General features: G+C 42.6%; 1 protein-coding gene across 1 annotated transcript in view; it reads right to left on the minus strand.

Annotated features, from left to right (window-relative positions):
• The window catches only part of LOC118425260 (CUB domain-containing protein 2-like), a 104,934-nt gene extending 81,566 nt beyond the window's left edge, over positions 1–23,368 (minus strand). The window contains exon 1 of the mRNA XM_035834042.1: positions 23,196–23,368. The gene's annotated coding sequence lies outside the window, so the exon portion shown is untranslated. The remainder of the gene's footprint in view (positions 1–23,195) is intronic.
• Positions 23,369–24,344: the final 976 nt, after the last annotated feature.

Here is a 24,344-nt window from a genome sequence, read left to right on the forward strand (position 1 = left end):
TGTGTGTGTGTGTGTGTGTGTGTGCTAGCGTGCGTTTTGTGTTACAATACTGTATTGTGAAGAAAGATGTCTGTTAACCCTTGACTTAACCAGTTTCAGATTGTACTCCATGGGGGAGCAAGTCCGTGGAAACTTATTCCATAGCGATGTTGTTTAGGAAAATAGTTCTGAGCGTGGAACTTCCCCCTGTTAGAGGGCTTGTGGAGGATGCGATAGAAAGCTGCTATCTGGTAATTTTTAAATGGCGTAGGCTTTCCAAATCAACGCGTTACCTGGGGCGAAGAGTTAATTGTATGCTCTTTTGTGTTGAGATGACAGACGGGGATCAGGCAGGTGTTTTGATTGATTGGATACGCCACTGGGACGATTGGTCAGATTACTCATTGTTCATTTAACGTGCACAAAAAAGGCTCATTGTTGTTCAGTCGTCCATCAGGTGACACTATAAAGTTCCTCCAGACGACTCTGTCGCTCATGACAGACAGGACGTCTCTGTCTTGGAGGCCAACGTCTTCCTCAACAAATTTTTTTGTAGAATTGATGGTGTGCGTCAGTGTGTGCGTATTTGCGTGTTTGTCAGGTTTGACTGTACGTGCTATGAATGGAACGTGTTTTGCGTATTGGTAAGCAAAAGAATATATTCGGATCCTTACATCTGTCCATGATACAGGAGCAAAACGTGTTTTTTTTACATCTTTGCTCGTTTGAATCTTTCATGAGAAGCTAAATCATGAGTGAAGAAGTGCCTTGTAAGGGTCCGGGGGCTAGGACATCTTCTGCGCGACTGGATTTATGACAAATGACACTCCTTTGTGTCAAAAGAGCAAGGGTCAAGAAGGGTGGACCATATCTATACCATGGCCAGCCACATTGTTGCTAGCTATAGGCGGCAAGAACAAACATCTCAGTAATTACTGGTGAAAGTAGGTCGGCACGAATCTGATGTTATCACTCCTGTACCATTGACAAACGAGTTTCAACATTCTTACATGATGAAATCACACTTTTCAGGCCACAACCAAAGAAGAGAGAAAGAAGGAAAAATTGGCGCCCTTAAAATTGTCGCATTCCATATCTCTGGCCGTTAATGTTTCCAAAACGTGTACTGTATTCTTGTTTTGAAAACACGGTTGATTCAGACTATCATTAAAGCTCCGTTTACACATCGCCGAACATGGACTCCCGACAATGGTTAAAGGGCCATTCGGGAGGCAGATGTATGGTATAAGACATGAAATGATTGGTCAGATGACCTATTGCTCATTTAACGTTCACGAAAAAAGTACAACACGGTTTTTTTTTTCATGTCTAGTTGCTAAATGTCCTTACTCGTTTTATTTATCTTTCGTTCGGCTGTACATACGTATACAGTCAAGCTTGCCCAACTAGCTGTTTAAGCTATTGACGCCAAAGCTGCATTTTCTGAACAGCTTTTGTCAATGAGTTTTCATGTTAGGGTTTTTAAATGCATCGTTTCTTTTTGATGAAAGAATAAAAGCGTTGGTTTTCTCCATTGACTCGAAGTATGGAAACATTCCGATATAAGAAATACCTCAGCCGTGAAGTACGTATTGTTTCCATATGTGGAGGGGATGTCCGTATCTACTTCTCTGTTTCGACAAAATTAGCGCGTTTCGCGGTAGTACGCAACGAAGTTTGTGACTAGCCTGACTAAAATCACGCTCCTATAGCGGCTGGCCCTATAGTATTGCCCCAGCCAGCGACAGATTGTGTAAACACAGGCTAGTTTGTGACACACACGCAAACATGAGTTTGTGTTTGTGTGTGTGTGCGTGCGTTTGTGTGTGTGTGTGTGTGCGTGTGTGTGTGCGTGCGTGCGAGTGTGTTTCTGTGTGTTTGCGTGCGTGTTTGTGTGCATGACTGCGTGTGTCTGTGTCTGTTTGCGTGTGTGTGTATGTGTGCGTGCGTGTTTGTGCATGCGTGTGCGTTTGTGTCTGTTTGTGTGTGTGTGTGTGTCTGTGTGTGTGTGTTTGTGTATATGTGTGTGTGTTTGTGTATATGTGTGTGTGTATGTGTGTGTGAATGTGCGTGCGTGTTTGTGCGTGCGTTTGTGTCTCTGTGTGTGTATGTGTGTGTGTGTGTTTGTGTGTTTCTGTGTGTTTGCGTGTATGTGAGTGTGCGTGTGTGTGTCTGTGTGCATGTGTGTATGTTTGCGTGTGTGTGCGTGCGTATGTGTGTGTGTGCGCGTTCATGTGTGCCTGTTTGTGTGTGTGTGTGCGTGCGCGTGTGTATGTGAGTTTGTGTGTGCATGCGATTGTATGTGTGTGTGTGTGTGTGTGCGTGCGAGTGTGTTTCTGTGTGTTTGCGTGCGTGTGTGTGTGCATGAGTGCGTGTGTGTGTCTGTGTTTGCGTGTGTGTGTATGTGTGTGCGTGCGTGTTTGTGAATGCGTGTGCGCGTGTGTCTGTGTTTGACTTTATTAGAATTGCAACAATACAATACATTATACTGCACCAGGCAGCAGGGTGGTCTGTGTTTGTGTGTGTGTGTACATGTCTCTGTGTGTGTGTTTGTGTATATGTGTGTGTGTGTTTGTGCGTGCGTGTGTGTTTGTGTGTGTGTCTGTGTGTGTGTTTGCGTGCGTGTGTGTATGTGAGTGTGCGCGCGTGCGTGCGTGCGTGTGTCTGTGTGCATGCGTGTATGTGTGTGCGTGTGTATGTGTGTGTGTGATGAAGGTCAAGCTGTCGAAATTCTGAGTGCTTTCCTCTTTTAGTTTTTTTAGTTTTTTTATTTACTTAGAGTTCACCGCAAAACAAGGCTCGTAGAGCCACTCAAGCGTTTTGGGTTACAATACTGTATTGTGAAGAAAGATGTCTGTCAACACTTGACTAAACCAGTTTCAGATTGTACTCCAGGGGGAAGCAAGTTCGTGGAAACTTATTCCATTAAGCGATGTTGTTTAGGAAAATAGTTCTGAGCGTGGAACTTCCCCCTGTTAGAGGGCTTGTGGAGGATGCGATAGAAAGCTGCTATCTGGTAATTTTTAAATGGCGTACGGTAGGCTTTCCAAGTCAACGCGTTACCTGGGGCGAAGAGTTAATTGTATGCTCTTTTGTGTTGAGATGACAGACGGGGATCAGGCAGGTGTTTTGATTGATTGGATACGCCACTGGGACGATTGGTCAGATTACTTACTGTTCATTTAACGTGCACAAAAAAGGCTCATTGTTGTTCAGTCGTCCATCAGGTGACACTATAAAGTTCCTCCAGACGACTCTGTCGCTCATGACAGACAGGACGTCTCTGTCTTGGAGGCCAACGTCTTCCTCAACAAATTTTTTTGTAGAACAGATGGTGTGCGTGTGTGTGCGTATTTGCGTGTTTTTTGTCAGGTTTGACTGTACGTGCTATGAATGGAACGTGTTTTGCGTATTGGTTAAGGTGGGTTTACACCTGCGTATATTTTCAAGTGCGCGTGAGTTCCGCATGAAATTTTGTCAATACGCGGCCGAACGCCCATCATTTGGAATTTTTTTGGAATAAATTAAATTGTACGTCGATCCCATCTGGCGTTTGAATTACGACTTCAGCGTTTTCATTTCGCATGAGATGCGTATGATTGCAACTGAAATGCGCAACAAAATTTTCCGTACTGCGAATAGATTCGTATGGGGTACGTATGTTGGGCGTTTTCCGGACGCACACAACGTCTACCGACCGCATGCCTGACGCACCTGGTGCTAACTGCATTCCAAACGCATTTCAGGTGTGTCAGAGGAACAGTTTGTGTTACATATACTTTTGTTTGCGAGCATTGCCAATAGAGTATTTTTGTTAGAGGAACCCTTTGTACTACGTATGCCTTTGTTTACAGGCAGTGCAAGTAGAACATTGACAAGTAAACAGTGAAGAGGTTTTTTATTCATTTGCGAAGCAGTAAAGCAGTGACACTGTGCTTTTACAGAAATGTGGGCCATCATTTACCTTAAGAAATTATGTGCACTGTTAAGATTGTGTTTGTTTTCACTTTGTCCTTAATGATTTCCCCTATCATCTAAGTATTTCAACTACTATAAAAATCAAACCCATACACACCACAAAACGTATTCAAGATCTTTATCAAACACGTAAATTAAACAATTATGAAACCTTACGCCCTCTTTCAAAGTTGTAATATGGCTCTATATTGCACCTTTATATCATGTGGTTCTACACACAAAAAAAAGTGCCATTATCAGCAAATTAAGTCAAATATCTGTTACACAAAATGGCACGTGTGTCACACAAATTGACCCAGTGCTTGAGCAGGTTCCTCTACATCTTCCCGTCCCTGGAGGCTCTGTTGGGACCAGTGTCCTGCATTCATTGTGTCCTGCAAGTTGTGACCCCGGTGCCCCCGGTACAAATTCGTCAGTCCTGGCCTGGATCTGACATCATAAACCGGAAGATTAAAAAAAATCCCTATCGACCAGAGGGTTTGTCCATTCTGTCCAGAGCTAATAGAAGACGAATATCACTTTATGGTTGTATGTCCCAAATATTCCGATATACGCAATTCTCTATACAGAAGGCTGTCATTTTGTAAACAAGGATTTATCCAAATGGACCTGAAGTGCAAATTCAAATACATAATGACATGTGACAATCCCTGCATGGCAGATATAGGAAAATATATCAAAGAAGGTTTAGACATTAGAAATTCCCCAAATGATTGTAAAAGCCTCCAATGATTGTAAGAAACTTATCCCATAATACAACTCCTGTATTAGTTAGATAAGCCTTAATTAAAGTTAGGAGGTACAAAGTATGGCATCTTATAGCACTGTAGTTATGTAGATGCCATACTTTGTACCTCGTACAATTGTTGTGCAATAGTTACATCTTGATCGAGATGATGTTTTTTTGTCTGGAGTCAGATGCACCTTCGTATTTATTTCAAATCTGGAGTGTGCGTCGATCACGCTATCAGTACGCGTAGTATGCGCAAAGCGATCGCAGAACGCACGGTACTAAATCGTGATCTATGTGTGCATTCGTTATACGGTCGCTCATGGTGCGTTGTGTCTGCGCTGTAAGAACGCTATGTACTCGCATTACCGCGATTTCCGCGTATTACTGCGTGTAAAGCGCAAACATGTAGCGTCTTCATAGCGCAATCGACCGACGTGGGACCACTGTATTGCGCATCCATAAAGTTTTGGGCACCAAACTGCGTACGAATGATAGTTTTGTGCATGTCCAAAACTATCAGACGAACTGGGCGTACATTTTCGTTTGCCTGCGTAAGTGAAACTTTCTAAAGACGATTCAGATGCGATAGAGGTGCGACTTGTGCGTGCGGCCGCGTATTGAAGAAATTAGTCAAAATGTCGAAAAATGTCAAAACGGAACTCATGCGGCATGAAAATATACGCAGGTGTAAACCCACCTTAAGCAAAAGAATATATTCGGATCCTAACATCTGTCCATGATACAGGAGCAAAACGTTTTTTTTTACATCTTTGCTCGTTTGAATCTTTCATGAGAAGCTAAATCATGAGTGAAGAAGTGCCTTGTAAGGGTCCGGGGGCTAGGACATCTTCTGCGCGACTGGATTTATGACAAATGACACTCCTTTGTGTCAAAAGGGCAAGGGTCAAGAAGGGTGGACCATGTCTTATTAATACCATGGCCAGCCACATTGTTGCTAGCTATAGGCGGCAAGAACAAACATCTCAGTAATTACTGGTGAAAGTAGGTCGGCACGAATCTGATGTTATCACTCCTGTACCATTGACAAACGAGTTTCAACATTCTTACATGATGAAATCACACTTTTCAGGCCACAACCAAAGAAGAGAGAAAGAAGGAAAAATTGGCGCACTTAAAATTGTCGCATTCCATATCTCTGGCCGTTAATGTTTCCAAAACGTGTACTGTATTCTTGTTTTGAAAACACGGTTGATTCAGACTATCATTAAAGCTCCGTTTACACATCGCCGAACATGGACCCCCGACAATGGTTAAGGGCCATTCGGGAGGCAGATGTCAAAGCTTTGCCAGGTGCGTAAAATAGAGCATTAAATTCAAAGTTCAGTGACCCAAAACGACCTCCAATACGCACATGGAACAGCGAGCGATTTGAAGCGTTTTGCACATGGTCATCCCAAATAATTGAGATATTTTTAAGGCAAACTAATGTAATTTTCGTGTGCATATATTTTGTTTCTGATGTGATAATCATATCGTGCGTTATGTTGGATGAAATTTGTGTTGTTGTTTTTTTCACACCGCCACGGCTCTCGTGGGCCGGCTTGTGGGCGGAGCACTCTGGCCTGGCAACGCGGATAATACCTTAGCAACGTAACCAATGTGAATTAGCTGGTGTGTTACGCCGAACGGCGGTTATACCGGCTATATAGATACAGATACAGATACAGAATATAGAACTTAAGTTTGGGTTCTAGCTGTTGTCTCTCACTAGTCCAGAACAGTGCGAAAACGTTCGCTCTTATGTGGCTGTCTCTTTGAATCCGTAACAATTCCGTATTGACATGTTTGCTTCATTAGCGTAAAATTTACGTAAGACAACATATATATATATTTATATTCATCAACCCACGTTTTCATTAATTCTGTAACCCATGTTATTTTACTACAAGGTTTGTTATCAGTTTTTGGATTGGCTGATTACTCTCTTTGCGCAGTATGAGTTGCGGTAAGCTTACAATCAGAGGGGCTGTTAACACGCTCCAATAACCTCAGTAAGCCCTTCGTCACATTACCTACCCGGGGCTCTTTGCGAAAAATTTAAGTTATTCTAATAGATATGCACAAAGTTTACTGTTGAATGTTTTCTTATCCATTTCATTTTCTTGTAGTCTTTTGTATCGTACTTTCCGTTCCACAAAACTGTCCAGCCGGGCCCCTTTGTTGAAATGTGACGTTGAGCCTAACAACTGTAATAGTAAACAACTGTGAACATGACTATATAAACCTTCGTGTATTACATGTCTGTATGAGGTCCGTCATGACATTTTTCATACGTAGTCGTACGTACAATACTCATCTCATTTGCATCTCAATCATTTTGTCCCATTTTGAGGTACGCGTAATGGATCATGGTAATGGACCGTACTGTGCGCATGTCCGTGTGCCTAAAATGAGGACTGGTTGTACATTTACACCAGGGACGCGGGGTGAGACATAAGAAACACAAAACCCGTTTGACCACAGAACTAGCCTTAAGGCACATTCCTTTGTTCTGCTGGTAACGTCACACTGCCTTAATTTTATGGATGACATCTTCAGAAGACCCCTAAACTAGTGCGCGCGGGCAAAACATTAGAAATAATCCAACAAAAATTGTGTTAAACCACATGGCTACTCGAACATCTATCTTATATACAGCCATAGAACTTTGCATGATGTACAAAATTTGCAAAATGACCAATATGCTGGTGGACGTACCAACTGATAAGTATAATACCAGCTCAAAAAAGAACAAGAAACAGCCATGACTTCAAGTACCAGAGTTTCAGAGCTAGGATTGATGTGTTCAAAAATTCGTATTTTTCCAGAACTATCGTACATTGGAATTCGTTGTCACCAAGCACAGTGGAGGTATCTTCTCTGGATAGTTTTACAAAACGCTTGCAGATAGATTTGCAAAAGTTAGGTGTGACGGATCGTTCAGTGTAATATAACCAGCTGCTGCCGTACCGCGTGCCTGCGAAGCTGGTGTGTTACGCCGAATGACGGTTATGCCGGCTATATAGATACAGATACAGAACAATGATGGGGGATTTTAAAGAAAATGTGTCCAGCTAAGCAGCTGTGCTGAACTGAATAAAATCATTTTACAATACAGTGCTGGTGAGTAGCGCTGAGGTGGGCGTTTGAAGTTGTGTAGGTCCCTGATGTTCACATTGTCCTACAGTTTTCATGACATTTCATGGAGGTAATGAGCGCGGTTTTGTTACGTTGTTATCGATTTGTTTATGTTCTCCGCGTAGACCTCCGGTGGTGTGTTTTTCAATTGATTTGTCTCTTTTTTTTGCGGGCCGAAGGGGATGCGCGCGCCTGTTGCGCATCCTCCCAAGTCCGCGCGGAGTAGCCTCATGTTTATTTAACTTTTTGGCTTCTGAATTTAAGCGAATCTATCATTATCTAACACCTCGTGTAACTTTAAAGTCAAATGCCAATGTATGAAAACTGTTTACATACCGTTTTTTTGTGAACTGCCGGGCAGGTGTCTCAAAGAAACTGCAGAGCAACTTGTGGCACACCCGTACAACAAAAATATCGCCGCGAAAAGACTGACCTGGCTATCCATCAAAACTGATATCTTAACTTCAACCAATGATGGCATGTCAATTAGTGGATCAACCAATAAGAGAGAGGAGGGGAGTGGCATTTGCAGAAGTGGTTGAACAACAACGGAAAAAACAGAAGATTTGTCCTGTATCTGTAACACTGTTATATCCCAAGGCGATAAGAGGATCGTTAATAGTCCCTTTCCACTAGGACGGCACTCTCGCCGCATTTTATCTCTCTCTCTGTGACCTAAATTTGACACATCGCTCAACGAATTGTATAGAAAAGAAACAAAGCCTTTTATACGTTGTGTGTTTTGCTGTCCTCTCAGTCACACTTTTACATGCATGGTATCTGACAGACCCGGTATGAAATCAAAGGTTACACATATCACATTTAGATCGCAGTGAGAGCGCATCGCGATCGCCGTCTTGTGGAAAGGGTGCCTTGTTATTAGAAAATGCGCGCCTGAAGTCCGGGATTAATGAGAGCGTCTCTGGATCTAGAATAGATCTTTTTTTTCTTCACACACGCGCGCACACACAACCACACACACATACAAAGAGTTGAGTGATAGAAATTCAGTAGTTTTTCGGCGAAGATGAGTATCTATATCTAGAACATGAAAGCTCACCATACTAGTATACTTAGACCCAAACGTAACGAACCCCTTGATATATTGCGTCTTTGACCAAAGTCCCGGCGTGTCTGTTCCTGTCCTGTATACACAACGACTCAATTTAAATATAAGACAATAATTACAACCTACGTTTTTTGATAAACGTGTTCTCTCAAATAACAAACTCCTTATATTCTCGTCATTCTGTAAATGAATTAGGTCCATACCAGCGCTTGACGTGGCGATTGTATCGATATCGGTAGTACGCTGGGCATTACATCACATGGTAAACTTCAAACTGGCGTCCTTTGCCCCGCAATTTTCTTTGTTTAAATTATACCTTATACTATAGAATGGATTTGAAGTAGTAATAAAACGCACGGTAACACGGACGAAAGCATAGCAACCGCAACACCATGAAAATTCACCGAACTTACCGTGACCGTCATTGCCGGGCGCAGCTGCGCAAGATTCAGCGGGGGCGGCGTAGAGCCCTCCCGCCCGTAATATAAACACAACCCGGCCTTTCCTACGGAAGTCTAATATTCTCTCCCTCTCTCTCTCACTCCACACGCACACACAGACACACACACAATTGAACGACAGAACACCAGTTTAGTTTCTTGGTGAACTTATATTTTGAACGTTTGCACGGAAGCTTACCGCACGGCGGAGAATGCACTGCACAATGACCTCACGACAAAGTGCGTCTTCAAATCAAGATTCACGAACCGGCGTGTCTAGTCCTATCCTACAAAAAACTTCGTTCTCCGCTATTTGTAGAAACAATTTTATATTCCCGTGAATTTTGTAACAGAATCTGCAGTTCGCAATTCACTAGGCTTTGTAACATTACACACCCAAGCGTTTGATGTGCTATCGGCTTGCATACACTAGACGAAAAAACTCAACTTTTGGCGCCCTTGGTAGAAAAATGAAAACGGTTCATTACTACAAAGAAAAAGATTTAGACTTAACTATCAAAGAAGCACAGTAGTAGATCAAACTTTTGTGAAGTAGGGGTCAGATATGTAGCGTTGTTACCTAACAGTGAAACCGGATGAAACCGGTTTTCTCTTTTGTTTACAAAAGTCGAAAAGACGCCATTTTACTATTTGGGACCTCGTTCAAAATTTCTAAAATAATCTTAACTATGAGAAAGTGCAGCTGCGAAAGTGCACTAAAGATCTTGTAGAATTATTGGTAGCTTCTTGCAGACACAACAAACTGTAGAAATGATTTGCTGCAGCCAATTCTCTCTCACATTTCGCGCCCGGGACGACAACAATGGGGCCACTGCCGTCCCAGGTAAGTTGTTGTAAGAACGTACGGAGGCGAGAACAAACCGCTCTGATGTTCGCCCACAACCTAATTATAAGTCTAGAGCATAGCCATTCTTCCACGTGAAAATCTGAACATAACGTACAATTCGTATTTTGAGCCATATCTCCCGGTAGTTAACACTTAAGCTGACCAAAAAAACTCCATCGTGAAGAAAAAACTATCGCCGCCATCTTGGAGAAAAATCAATCGATTCTCTTCCATCGCTGTGGAACTATGGGACAAAACGTAGTGAAAATGTGACAAAATTGGCTAAAATGTCGTAGACACTTAAAACTGCATAAGGTGAAATATTCTTAGAGGTCCTAAAGTCTAAGACCCCGTTCACACTCAAAAAAATGAAGCGGCTTCAACGTCGAAGCCGCTTGATCCGGATCGTTTTCTTGAGTGTGAACGCTCCAAGCGGCTTGGATTTTCACCGATCCGGCTCGTTTGCAATCCATCCCTGGGAGGTAGTTTGAGACACTTGTGAACAAGCAGCTTGGCTGAAATCGCGAGTGTGAACGCAATGTGGCTAGATTCTATGTAAATTTCCGATTTGCCCCCTGTTGGAGGTTATATATCCATGTATCGGCGGGAGCAGGAACACACGCCACATTGACAGGTTTGCTCACATTACTAATTTTTGTGCCCAATGATAATGTCTGGATAGAAAGAAACAAACGCTGTAGGGTCAAGGCAGTGGAATGGGAAGCAAACAAAGCTTTTTTTTTTATCACACGAAGAGAGAGGAATCACAGCAAGCTAAAAAAATCACAAAAAAACAAGCATATCTTTGAACAGATCTCTCTCTGGATCATGATATAAGACTATTAAGAGTGGGTTTGAGAAAACCTACAAACAATGTTGTACAAAAAGTACCTGAAGTCCAGGTACGGAATCACAATCAGCTTGGATTGTGTGCGATTAATCGGATTGTCTGTAATGAGTGTGAACGTAATTTTTTTGAAGCGGCTTGCACGTTGAAGCGGCTTCGACGTTGAAGCCGCTTCATTTTTTTGAGTGTGAACGGGGTCTAAAGCATAGGTCAAAGCTTTGCCAGGTGCGTAAAATAGAGCATTAAATTCAAAGTTCAGTGACCCAAAACGACCTCCAATACGCACATGGAACAGCGAGCGATTTGAAGCGTTTTGCACATGGTCATCCCAAATAATTGAGATATTTTTAAGGCAAACTAATGTAATTTTCGTGTGCATATATTTTTTTCCTGATGTGATAATCATACGTGCGTTATGTTGGATGAAATTTGTGTTGTTGTTTTTTTCACACCGCCACGGCTCTCGCGGGCCGGCTTGTGGGCGGAGCACTCTGGCCTGGCAACGCGGATAATACCTTAGCAACGTGACCAATGTGAATTAGCTGGTGTGTTACCGGTTATACCGGCTATATAGATAGAGATACAGATACAGATACAGAATATAGAACTTAAGTTTGGGTTCTAGCTGTTGTCTCTCACTAGTCCAGAACAGTGCGAAAACGCTCGCTCTTATGTGGCTGTCTCTTTGAATCCGTAACAATTCCGTATTGACATGTTTGCTTCATTAGCGTAAAATTTACGTAAGACAACATGTATATATATTTATATTCATCAATCCACGTTTTCATTAATTCTGTAACCCATGTTATTTTACTACAAGGTTTGTTATCAGTTTTTGGATTGGCTGATTACTCTCTTTGCGCAGTATGAGTTGCGGTAAGCTTACAATCAGAGGGGCTGTTAACACGCTCCAATAACCTCAGTAAGCCCTTCGTCACATTACCTACCCGGGGCTCTTTGCGAAAAATTTAAGTTATTCTAATAGATATGCACAAAGTTTACTGTTGAATGTTTTCTTATCCATTTCATTTTCTTGTAGTCTTTTGTATCGTACTTTCCGTTCCACAAAACTGTCCAGCCGGGCCCCTTTGTTGAAATGTGACGTTGAGCCTAACAACTGTAATAGTAAACAACTGTGAACATGACTATATAAACCTTCGTGTATTACATGTCTGTATGAGGTCCGTCATGACATTTTTCATACGTAGTCGTACGTACAATACGCATCTCATTTGCATCTCAATCATTTTGTCCCATTTTGAGGTACGCGTAATGGATCATGGTAATGGACCGTACTGTGCGCATGTCCGTGTGCCTAAAATGAGGACTGGTTGTACATTTACACCAGGGACGCGGGGTGAGACATAAGAAACACAAAACCCGTTTGACCACAGAACTAGCCTTAAGGCACATTCCTTTGTTCTGCTGGTAACGTCACACTGCCTTAATTTTATGGATGACATCTTCAGAAGACCCCTAAACTAGTGCGCGCGGGCAAAACATTAGAAATAATCCAACAAAAATTGTGTTAAACCACATGGCTACTCGAACATCTATCTTATATACAGCCATAGAACTTTGCATGATGTACAAAATTTGCAAAATGACCAATATGCTGGTGGACGTACCAACTGATAAGTATAATACCAGCTCAAAAAAGAACAAGAAACAGCCATGACTTCAAGTACCAGAGTTTCAGAGCTAGGATTGATGTGTTCAAAAATTCGTATTTTTCCAGAACTATCGTACATTGGAATTCGTTGTCACCAAGCACAGTGGAGGTATCTTCTCTGGATAGTTTTACAAAACGCTTGCAGATAGATTTGCAAAAGTTAGGTGTGACGGATCGTTCAGTGTAATATAACCAGCTGCTGCCGTACCGCGTGCCTGCGAAGCTGGTGTGTTACGCCGAATGACGGTTATGCCGGCTATATAGATACAGATACAGAACAATGATGGGGGATTTTAAAGAAAATGTGTCCAGCTAAGCAGCTGTGCTGAACTGAATAAAATCATTTTACAATACAGTGCTGGTGAGTAGCGCTGAGGTGGGCGTTTGAAGTTGTGTAGGTCCCTGATGTTCACATTGTCCTACAGTTTTCATGACATTTCATGGAGGTAATGAGCACGGTTTTGTTACGTTGTTATCGATTTGTTTATGTTCTCCGCGTAGACCTCAAGTGGTGTGTTTTTCAATTGATTTGTCTCTTTTTTTTGCGGGCCGAAGGGGATGCGCGCGCCTGTTGCGCATCCTCCCAAGTCCGCGCGGAGTAGCCTCATGTTTATTTAACTTTTTGGCTTCTGAATTTAAGCGAATCTATCATTATCTAACACCTCGTGTAACTTTAAAGTCAAATGCCAATGTATGAAAACTGTTTACATACCGTTTTTTTTGTGAACTGCCGGGCAGGTGTCTCAAAGAAACTGCAGAGCAACTTGTGGCACACCCGTACAACAAAAATATCGCCGCGAAAAGACTGACCTGGCTATCCATCAAAACTGATATCTTAACTTCAACCAATGATGGCATGTCAATTAGTGGATCAACCAATAAGAGAGAGGAGGGGATTGGCATTTGCAGAAGTGGTTGAACAACAACGGAAAAAACAGAAGATTTGTCCTGTATCTGTAACACTGTTATATCCCAAGGCGATAGGAGGATCGTTAATAGCCCCTTTCCACTAGGACGGCACTCTCGCCGCATTTTATCTCTCTCTCTGTGACCTAAATTTGACACATCGCTCAACGAATTGTATAGAAAAGAAACAAAGCCTTTTATATGTTGTGTGTTTTGCTGTCCTCTCAGTCACACTTTTACATGCATGGTATCTGACATACCCGGTATGAAATCAAAGGTTACACATATCACATTTAGATCGCAGTGAGAGTGCATCGCGATCGCCGTCTTGTGGAAAGGGTGCCTTGTTATTAGAAAATGCGCGCCTGAAGTCCGGGATTAATGAGAGCGTCTCTGGATCTAGAATAGATCTTTTTTTCTTCACACACGCGCGCACACACAGCCACACACACATACAAAGAGTTGAGTGATAGAAATTCAGTAGTTTTTCGGCGAAGATGAGTATCTATATCTAGAACATGAAAGCTCACCATACTAGTATACTTAGACCCAAACGTAACGAACCCCTTGATATATTGCGTCTTTGACCAAAGTCCCGGCGTGTCTGTTCCTGTCCTGTATATACAACGACTCAATTTAAATATAAGACAATAATTACAACCTACGTTTTTTGATAAACGTGTTCTCTCAAATAACAAACTCCTTATATTCTCGTCATTCTGTAAATGAATTAGGTCCATACCAGCGCTTGACGTGGCGATTGTATCGATATCGGTAGTACGCTGGGCATTACATCACATGGTAAACTTCAAACTGGCGTCCTTTGCCCCGCAATTTTCTTTGTTTAAATTATACCTTATACTATAGAATGGATTTGAAGTAGTAATAAAACGCACGGTAACACGGACGAAAGCATAGCAACCGCAACACCATGAAAATTCACCGAACTTACCGTGACCGTCATTGCCGGGCGCAGCTGCGCAAGATTCAGCGGGGGCGGCGTAGAGCCCTCCCGCCCGTAATATAAACACAACCCGGCCTTTCCTACGGAAGTCTAATATTCTCTCCCTCTCTCTCTCACTCCACACGCACACACAGACACACACACAATTGAACGACAGAACACCAGTTTAGTTTCTTGGTGAACTTATATTTTGAACATTTGCACGGAAGCTTACCGCACGGCGGAGAATGCACTGCACAATGACCTCACGACAAAGTGCGTCTTCAAATCAAGATTCACGAACCGGCGTGTCTAGTCCTATCCTACAAAAAACTTCGTTCTCCGCTATTTGTAGAAACAATTTTATATTCCCGTGAATTTTGTAACAGAATCTGCAGTTCGCAATTCACTAGGCTTTGTAACATTACACACCCAAGCGTTTGATGTGCTATCGGCTTGCATACACTAGACGAAAAAACTCAACTTTTGGTGCCCTTGGTAGAAAAATGAAAACGGTTCATTACTACAAAGAAAAAGATTTAGACTTAACTATCAAAGAAGCACAGTAGTAGATCAAACTTTTGTGAAGTAGGGGTCAGATATGTAGCGTTGTTACCTAACAGTGAAACCGGATGAAACCGGTTTTCTCTTTTGTTTACAAAAGTCGAAAAGACGCCATTTTACTATTTGGGACCTCGTTCAAAATTTCTAAAATAATCTTAACTATGAGAAAGTGCAGCTGCGAAAGTGCACTAAAGATCTTGTAGAATTATTGGTAGCTTCTTGCAGACACAACAAACTGTACAAATAATTTGCTGCAGCCAATTCTCTCTCACATTTCGCGCCCGGGACGACAACAATGGGGCCACTGCCGTCCCAGGTAAGTTGTTGTAAGAACGTACGGAGGCGAGAACAAACCGCTCTGATGTTCGCCCACAACCTAATTATAAGTCTAGAGCATAGCCATTCTTCCACGTGAAAATCTGAACATAACGTACAATTCGTATTTTGAGCCATATCTCCCGGTAGTTAACACTTAAGCTGACCAAAAAAACTCCATCGTGAAGAAAAAACTATCGCCGCCATCTTGGAGAAAAATCAATCGATTCTCTTCCATCGCTGTGGAACTATGGGACAAAACGTAGTGAAAATGTGACAAAATTGGCTAAAATGTCGTAGACACTTAAAACTGCATAAGGTGAAATATTCTTAGAGGTCCTAAAGTCTAAAGCATAGCTCAAAGCTTTGCCAGGTGCGTAAAATAGAGCATTAAAATCAAAGTTCAGTGACCCAAAACGACCTCTAATACGCACATGGAACAGCGAGCGATTTGAAGCGTTTTGCACATGGTCATCCCAAATAATTGAGATATTTTTAAGGCAAACTAATGTAATTTTCGTGTGCATGTATTTTTTTCCTGATGTGATAATCATATCGTGCGTTATGTTGGATGAAATTTGTGTTGTTGTTTTTTTCACACCGCCACGGCTCTCGCGGGCCGGCTTGTGGGCGGAGCACTCTGGCCTGGCAACGCGGATAATACCTTAGCAACGTGACCAATGTGAATTAGCTGGTGTGTTACGCCGAACGGCGGTTATACCGGCTATATAGATAGAGATACAGATACAGATACAGAATATAGAACTTAAGTTTGGGTTCTAGCTGTTGTCTCTCACTAGTCCAGAACAGTGCGAAAACGCTCGCTCTTATGTGGCTGTCTCTTTGAATCCGTAACAATTCCGTATTGAGATGTTTGCTTCATTAGCGTAAAATTTACGTAAGACAACATATATATATATCTATATTCATCAACCCACGTTTTCATTAATTCTGTAACCCATGTTATTTTACTACAAGGTTTGTTATCAGTTTTTGGATTGGCTGATTACTCTCTTTGCGCAGTATGAGTTGTGGTAAGCTTACAATCAGAGGGGCTGTTAACACGCTCCAATAACCTCAGTAAGCCCTTCGTCACATTACCTACCCGGGGCTCTTTGCGAAAAATTTAAGTTATTCTAATAGATATGCACAAAGCTTACTGTTGAATGTTTTCTTATCCATTTCATTTTCTTGTAGTCTTTTGTATCGTACTTTCCGTTCCACAAAACTGTCCAGCCGGGCCCCTTTGTTGAAACGTGACGTTAGCCTAACAACTGTAATAGTAAACAACTGTGAACATGACTATATAAACCTTCGTGTATTACATGTCTGTATGAGGTCCGTCATGACATTTTTCATACGTAGTCGTACGTACAATACGCATCTCATTTGCATCTCAATCATTTTGTGCCATTTTGAGGCCTCGAGACACTAGGAAAACCGTACGAATTTTGTACGGTTTTCATCGTGTCAAATAGAAAGCCGGATAAAAACGCCTAAAACACGTCAAAAACAGCCGGAGCCGTGACCCTGCTACCATTACCCTGGAGGGCAGGTCCCCTGGTAAGTTTAACATTCTAATTGACATGGGTGACATGTGGCGACAGTTTTTTTTTTTCTTGAGAACAGGGGAAGATCGATAATTGAGCGGATGTCATCCATGAAATTAAGTCAGTGTGGCCTAAGGAGTACATACTAGTAGCAGAAGGGACTTTCCAAGAAGCCCCCCCCCCCCCATGAGACCAAAATATTATACATGTAATTATCTCGTCCTTATCTTATAATTAGTGCGGTCACGGATCATTAAAATCTGCTTGAAGAGCCATACATTAAAAAATCTCAGGGTTAAGTTATGAACATTTATTTCATGTCTACAATTCTTGTGTTCAATGGACATATACCTGGATACAGGTGTGCTAACAGATTTGTTTTTACAAGTGTGACTGTCACGAAAGGTTAAAATCCGGCCATTACTAAAAAGGCATCATTCCAACATCTGCTTGGAGACTGTATTCACATTCCTCAACTATTCACCTGCCTCCCCCCCCCCCCCCCATCAGACAAAAGAGTTGGCTTTTACCTGTAATTATCTCGTCCTTATCTTATAATTAGTGCGGTCATGGATCATTAAAAATCTGCTGGGGAGTCCAACATTGATCAATCCCCGGACGGAGTTCCAAGTTTTTTACATGTCTACAAAATTTCCATTCCATGGGCACTACAGCAATTTGAGTCGGCATGTTCCAGACTTGCGTGGAGCTTCGGACGAGATGATTGTTTTGAACAGGCGAAAAGTGGTGCGCGCGTGGATGTCATCCATGAAATCGCAAGTCAGTGTGGCCTGATGGCCAGGTGGCTTGAAAAGGCTTAATTTGGCAGGTTTGGCTGTACTTCGACTGGCATAAGTCATGACTCTATGGAGGGAACACAATTTGGTGTAATGGAGGGTTATGAGGAATTCTGAAAATCTTAGCAGCTCTCCATGGTACTGCATTTTACAAGTTTATTTCTTTGTTTGAATCTTTGTTTATTCTTGAGAGGCTTAGCTTTCTCATTAAAGGCATGACCTGGGGCGAAGATATTTTCTGCATAGCTGGATTCATGACAAGTGACAAACCTTTGTGTTGGAATGGACAAGCAGGGGGTCCAATGGGTCATGGGATGATTTTTCAGATCGCCTACTTTAGTATCGCCCATCAAGAGGCTGAAACATCATCATGGGTCTGTGATTTCCTGACTGCAAGGAACCAGCGAGTCCGATACAAACGATCACCTTCCGAATGGCAGACGATCGGCTCATACGCAATGCACTCTACTTGGCCCCGTCCTTTTCTCTGTTCTAATTAACGCTGCTACAAGCAAAGCTGACAGCCTTGTATTTCAACAATGTAGATGACATTAAATGCTTGGAAACAAGAAGTAGCTACTGTCATCTCCTCTCGCCTGCAAAGCGAGTCGAACCATGTCTTGGACAAGGAGGACGAACCACATGCTCCTAAATGATTCCAAGTTTTTGACAAGCAGCAAGAAAACTATTCCTTCTCACGTGTCTCAGAAAGTTCAGTCTATCATAATCACCTTGGTGATCTACACAAAATATATACGCCGTCTACTATATATACACCGTTTACTCCAGCCCACCTCCACCCATAGCAATAAGGTGACCAAGTTAAGTGGAAAGGGTTCAAAATCAACATGACAGTGTCAATACCCTGGATATGCATTTGTACAGATGCACTTGCACACCCGAGCCTTACCACTCTAGCTGAAAGGCGTGGAAGACTGCGGGTCTGAAGTTTGCCAGATCTCTCCTGAACTCTGAATTTGAACACTGGTTACCAAAGCGCAGATCTGCGATCTTTGGTAGAAGTACCAGAAATGGACACCAACTCGTCATCCCAAAGGCGCTAGGCAAACACACTGAGATAGAATAATTCTCCTATACCATATCAGACTGCTTTTGGTAAAGCAGAATGGTCATTAGTATTTTGCGCCATTTTATAAGTATATAGGTCATATATAGGTCACCAGTCATTTGAACTGGTCACTTACTTTAAACAAAAGTGAACATTCTTACATGAAAGCAAACTTTATGTAACATGCACAGAGAGACAGCGAACCTTAACAAGCATTACTTGATGCCCTAAAACTGAAAACAGCTCTTATAGCTGAAAGTACGGCCGCCTGGTTACTTGCATGTGAACCATGCTTGCATGAATGCAACAAGTTGTGCAATGTTTGTATTTGTGAACAATGTCCCTGATGTCCGCGACTCTTCTGACTTCTTGGATGTTTTATTTATGATCGTATAAAGTTGTAAAGATTGTTCGAACCTGTTTTGCCCTCCCAATCACTGTGTGATGAATTCAGAGTAGACAAACAAATAAACAAAAGAAGAAAGTGTGCATAGTATACCGATTTACGTGGGCCTTTAGCTTTGGAGAACCCTCTTTTCGTAGGTGTTGATTTGGGCGAATGACGAGAAAGCAACAAACCGTCCTTTCCAAGAAAGCTGTATATAAAATATGGAAACAATTTGTGTCACCCATTCATCCATGCATGCATGATGGTATGTTCGCAACTACTGTAGCTTAGGGGCACAGGTGCATCATTCTATCTGGGGAGATTACGGAGTTACAAAATTGTAGGCTAGCGTAGTCATGCACTTGAATCGGAAAAAATACCTTACCGCTTATAAAACTTGGTTTGATATAACCTCACTGGACATGCATGTCTACGGAGGCAACGTACAATCTAAACAGTCATCACTTACTGCCCTGAAGGCAAGTCGTACAGCCGGGTGGTTAGTGGCATACAGATGTTTACTCCAACTTGTGTGAAAAATTTTCAACAATGCACCAAGTCGTGCTATATGAGTGTCTTTATCTTCTAACATTTTTTCTTAGCTCGATCTTGACATGTTCACGAGAAACGTCGCACCAGCCACGGACTGCCAGTGTTGTTATCAGTGGGCGGTGCAGCGAAGTGAGAGTTTAGTAATTACACAGGAAAGTAGGTCACTGGATGTTTGTATAATGTCAGGGTCGCATTGTCAAACACGGGTCATGTTGGACTGTTTTCGGGTATGAAAAATGAAGAAAAAAAGAAACATATGGCAACTCAATGTCGTGCGATTTGTTCAAGATGCCATTTTCCTTACTAACTCACCCACAGGGCTACATGTCTAACCCGTGGGAAGAAAGACAAACAGTATATATTTTGCTCGCACCTCATTTACTCTGTTGTCTACCAAGTACTATACGTGAGTATCATGTACATACCAAACAAAATGAATACAAAAAAAATGAATCAGGTAACCTTTATAAATTCTCCAAAGAGCCAGACGTTTCGAATAGCACACACTGTCTTTCATGAGCGATTGAGAATGATAAACTGTTTCTTTGTTAACCTCTCCGTCACCTTTTTTTGTATTTTGCTTTTAGACAGACGATGACAATGTGGCGCTGCACTCAAGTTTTAGCAACTGACATTAACAGTGTCACAGTACAGACAGAAGGTAAGTTCTTTTACCTCCCCGATCAAAGTCAGGTACCCACTTTTACACCTAGATGAAGTGAGGAAGGTCGTGTAAAGTGCCTTTCCCAAGGGCACAACGTCGGGGGCACGGCGGGTATCGAACTCGGAACCTCTAGATCCCGAGTCGAACGCTCTACATGTACCAACTACGCCACATGCAACGCAAAACGTTTAATACCAACACAAGCGATGACAAGCTATGTCCACATTTGGTCGGTTAAAGCATAAAAGCGTTTAAGTGGCTATTCAGAAGAGACACAAGTGAAACATCGTACGACGCTTGAAAACTTTTGAACTTCGCAGGACGCTCCCTCGACATACCAACAATTCACCGCGGTCATCATGCGATTTAAGCTAAGGGCACAACCCGCCGTACGTGCAATTTGTCCGTACGTTTTTATGGGAGGCCCCGATGGCACACAAAGTTTTGCCTGCACGTAAAGTCTGCGTGCTCCAAAATCCGTTGGATTCCCTACGAGTTCGTACGGAGGCGGTACTTACCACTTACGGATCCCAAAAGATTTCCCACGTAGACAGCACGTATTTGCACGCACAGCGAGTTGTGCCCTTAGCTTTACGAGGTAAGCTTATCGTAGGTGCACCGCACGATTTATATAACCAGGGCTTAACGAAAGCTAACGGAGGATTGGGACGAGTGGCAGAAGCTGACCCACGTTTTGCTGACGATGTTGTGAAGGACGACCGTTTTGATGTGAAACTTGTCGACTGACATAAAGACCAAGTTGTATCTGGTTGTTCAGCAGGATAATAAGAATCTTCATCAAAACACTGTCACTGTACAGAGGCGCACGCAAGTTTGCAAAACTTTTGTTGACACCACCGGGTCTTTCTGAGAAAGCATCCCCTCCGTCATTAGATAAAAGAAGTGACGTCTACATGTAATTATCTCGTCCTTACCCTATAATTAGTGCGGCCACGGATCATTAAAAATCTGCTTGAAGAATTGAACATTAACAAATCCCAGCGGCGTGGAGTTCTTAACATTTATTTCATGTCTACATTTGTAATGTTTGTGTTCAATGGACATTGCAGTTATACCACTAACAGGTGTGCAAACAGGTGTTCGCCAGAAGTCAAAGAAGCATAAAAGCGTTCAGGTGGCCATTCAGAAGAGAAACAAGTGAAAGTCATACGCCGCAGGAAAAAAATTGAACATCACATGAAGCTCCTATGACAATACCGCGGCCATCGTGCTTTTAACGGGGTTAGCTATCGTAGGTAAAGCCCCGGTCACAAAGCGCGTACGATTCCTTGCGATGGACTATTCCGCATATCGTACGATGAGCGCAGTACATCGCAAGAAAATCGTAAGCATCGCAAGCCATCGCAACGCATCGGATGGTGTTCAAAATTTTTCCAGCGTCGCACGATTTTTCACTTGTGTCTCTTCTGTATAGCCGTCTGACCGCTTTTGTGCTTCTTTAACCAACAAAATGTGGACATAGCTGTTTAATACCTTCCTATAATATCTTTAACTGTAAAAATAAATTTAAAAAGACCATGACAACAAGAGTATTACAAGCAAAAGTTCAAATCAAGCGTGAGTACTGGTATGGTTATCTCGGTCTGCTTGCCGGCTCTACGTGTCAGGCTCTACCGAAGATCGTCATGATCATGATATGCTATCAACAAAAAGATGCCATCCGCATACAAAAATCAAATGATAAGAATTATATCATATATATTTCCGACTCATAGAGCCTGCCTTTATGTTCGAGTTGTCCCCATGGTTATTACGATTATGGTAAACTGACCCAAGACCGACGAGAGCTGAGATTTGATCTAATTATAAACTCACGTGCATGAAGCGATCAAACAATTTGTCTGCATCACCTGTGCGTGGCGCGCTGTTCTCTGGTTGCGACTGTGGCAGTTGCGACTGATATATTTCCCCTTTTCGTCAATATCGACAATATCAGGGAAAACTGAAACCATCACAACATGCTAAAAAATCATAAATCTATAACCTCATCAGTAGACAAAAATTGCCGTAATGAACTCTGCTATGGGGGCAAATAAAATCTTACGACGATAGCGAAATTTTGAACATGTTCAAAATCCATTTCAGCTCTATTTTTCGCCATACGACGCTCCCCGATTTACTATGATCCACTGCGATTGACGCAGGCACGCTCTTATGACCTCATCGTACGATCCACTACGCGCTTTGTGACCACGGCTTTATATACTTAAACCATTGCTTCCGATTTTCTTCCGACTTACGTCGCACTGCGATTATCCTGCGCATCGGAAGGAATCGCAAGGAATCGTACGCGCTTTGTGACCGGGGCTTAAATCGCACGATATATGTGACTGGGGCTTAACGAAAGCTATCGGAGGACAGAGACGAATAACGTAAGCTGATCCAAGTTTTGCTGGCGATGAAGGAGTACTGTTTTGATGTAAAAATTGTCGACTGACAGGCATAAAGACCAGGATGATAAAAATCTTCATCGAAACAGAAACACCGTCGCACTAGACAGCTGTGCACGCAAGTTTGCAGAACTTTTGTTGACGCCACCAAGTAGCGTTGACACGAAAGTTTTAAAAAAGCAAAATGTATAACCCAGATTAGACAATGTTGATTGCAAAAGCGAATAATGTACAAAACGTTGGAACTTTTGCAAGCTCAGATCCGCGCAATTCTTCTGAATTCTTGTATGTTTTACATACGACTATATAAAAAAAAGTGTAAAGTGCACGTACCTTTTATTGCGGGAACTTGCTCAAGAATTAAACCACCCAAGAGAAAGTCTGGATTGAAATGGGGTACATTCACACCCGGACTCAGGGTGTGTTATGAGAGAACGCAACAAAACTCGTCCGACCACAAAAGTAGCCTTAGGGCACAATCCTTTGTCCTGCTACGGCCACACTGACTTATCTTAGTGGACGATGTCCCCTGGAGACGCAAAAACTAATGCGCGAGAGCAAAACATTTTTAAAATCCAACAAGAATTGTCCTGAACCACATGACTTAAACATCCGGGCCATTCGTTCCCCAGTCTTTACTCGTCATATGCTTATCTCAGGTAAGAGTAAGTGTAAGAGTAAATGTAAGAGACAATCGTCGCCATTTCATGATCAATGATCCCCGTTCTTGTATAAAGAGGAGAAAAAAAAACGAGGACGCTGTGGCGCCATGTCCTGCCGAGTGCCCTGGCATTAATACTTTCCAATCAAAGGTTCGACTCCAGCTGTCTTGGACGTGTATTAAGGCATTTTTAACGGGATGTCTCATTTGTACTTTTTACACGGTGGTTCTTTTGGCCTCGAGACACTAGGAAAACCGTACGAATTTTGTACGGTTTTCATCGTGTCAAATAGAAAGCCGGTGTGACAGCGTTCTCGCCCCCCCCCCCGTGATATCGCCCCCCCGGGGGCAAAATCACTAGTGTTTTCGCCCCCCCCGGGGCAGGATCACTAGCGATTTCGCCCCCCCATCTCGCCCCCCTCTGGTGATTTCGCCCCCCCTCCCGGGGCGAAATCGCTAGTGATATCGCCCCCCTCCCGGGGCGAAATCGCTAGTGATATCGCCCCCCCCCCTCCTCCCGGGGCGAAATCGCTAGTGTTTTCGCCCCCCCTTCGGTGCCATGTGTATTTACCTGTTAGTATTCTAACAGCAGAGGAGCAGGTGCGCATAGCTGTGAATGAGAAGTTGTATTTACCTGTTTGTATTCTAACAGCAGAGGAACAGGTGCGCATAGCTGTTAATGACAAGTGTGCATTTACCTGTTAGTATTCTAACAGCAGAGGAACAGGTGCGCATAGCTGTGAATGAGAAGTGTGTATTTACCTGTTAGTTTTCTAACAGCAGAGGAACAGGTGCGCATAGCTGTGGATGAGAAGTGTGTA

The sequence above is a fragment of the Branchiostoma floridae genome, chromosome 11 (assembly GCF_000003815.2).
Source record: "Branchiostoma floridae strain S238N-H82 chromosome 11, Bfl_VNyyK, whole genome shotgun sequence".
Classification (NCBI taxonomy): Eukaryota; Metazoa; Chordata; class Leptocardii; order Amphioxiformes; family Branchiostomatidae; genus Branchiostoma; species Branchiostoma floridae.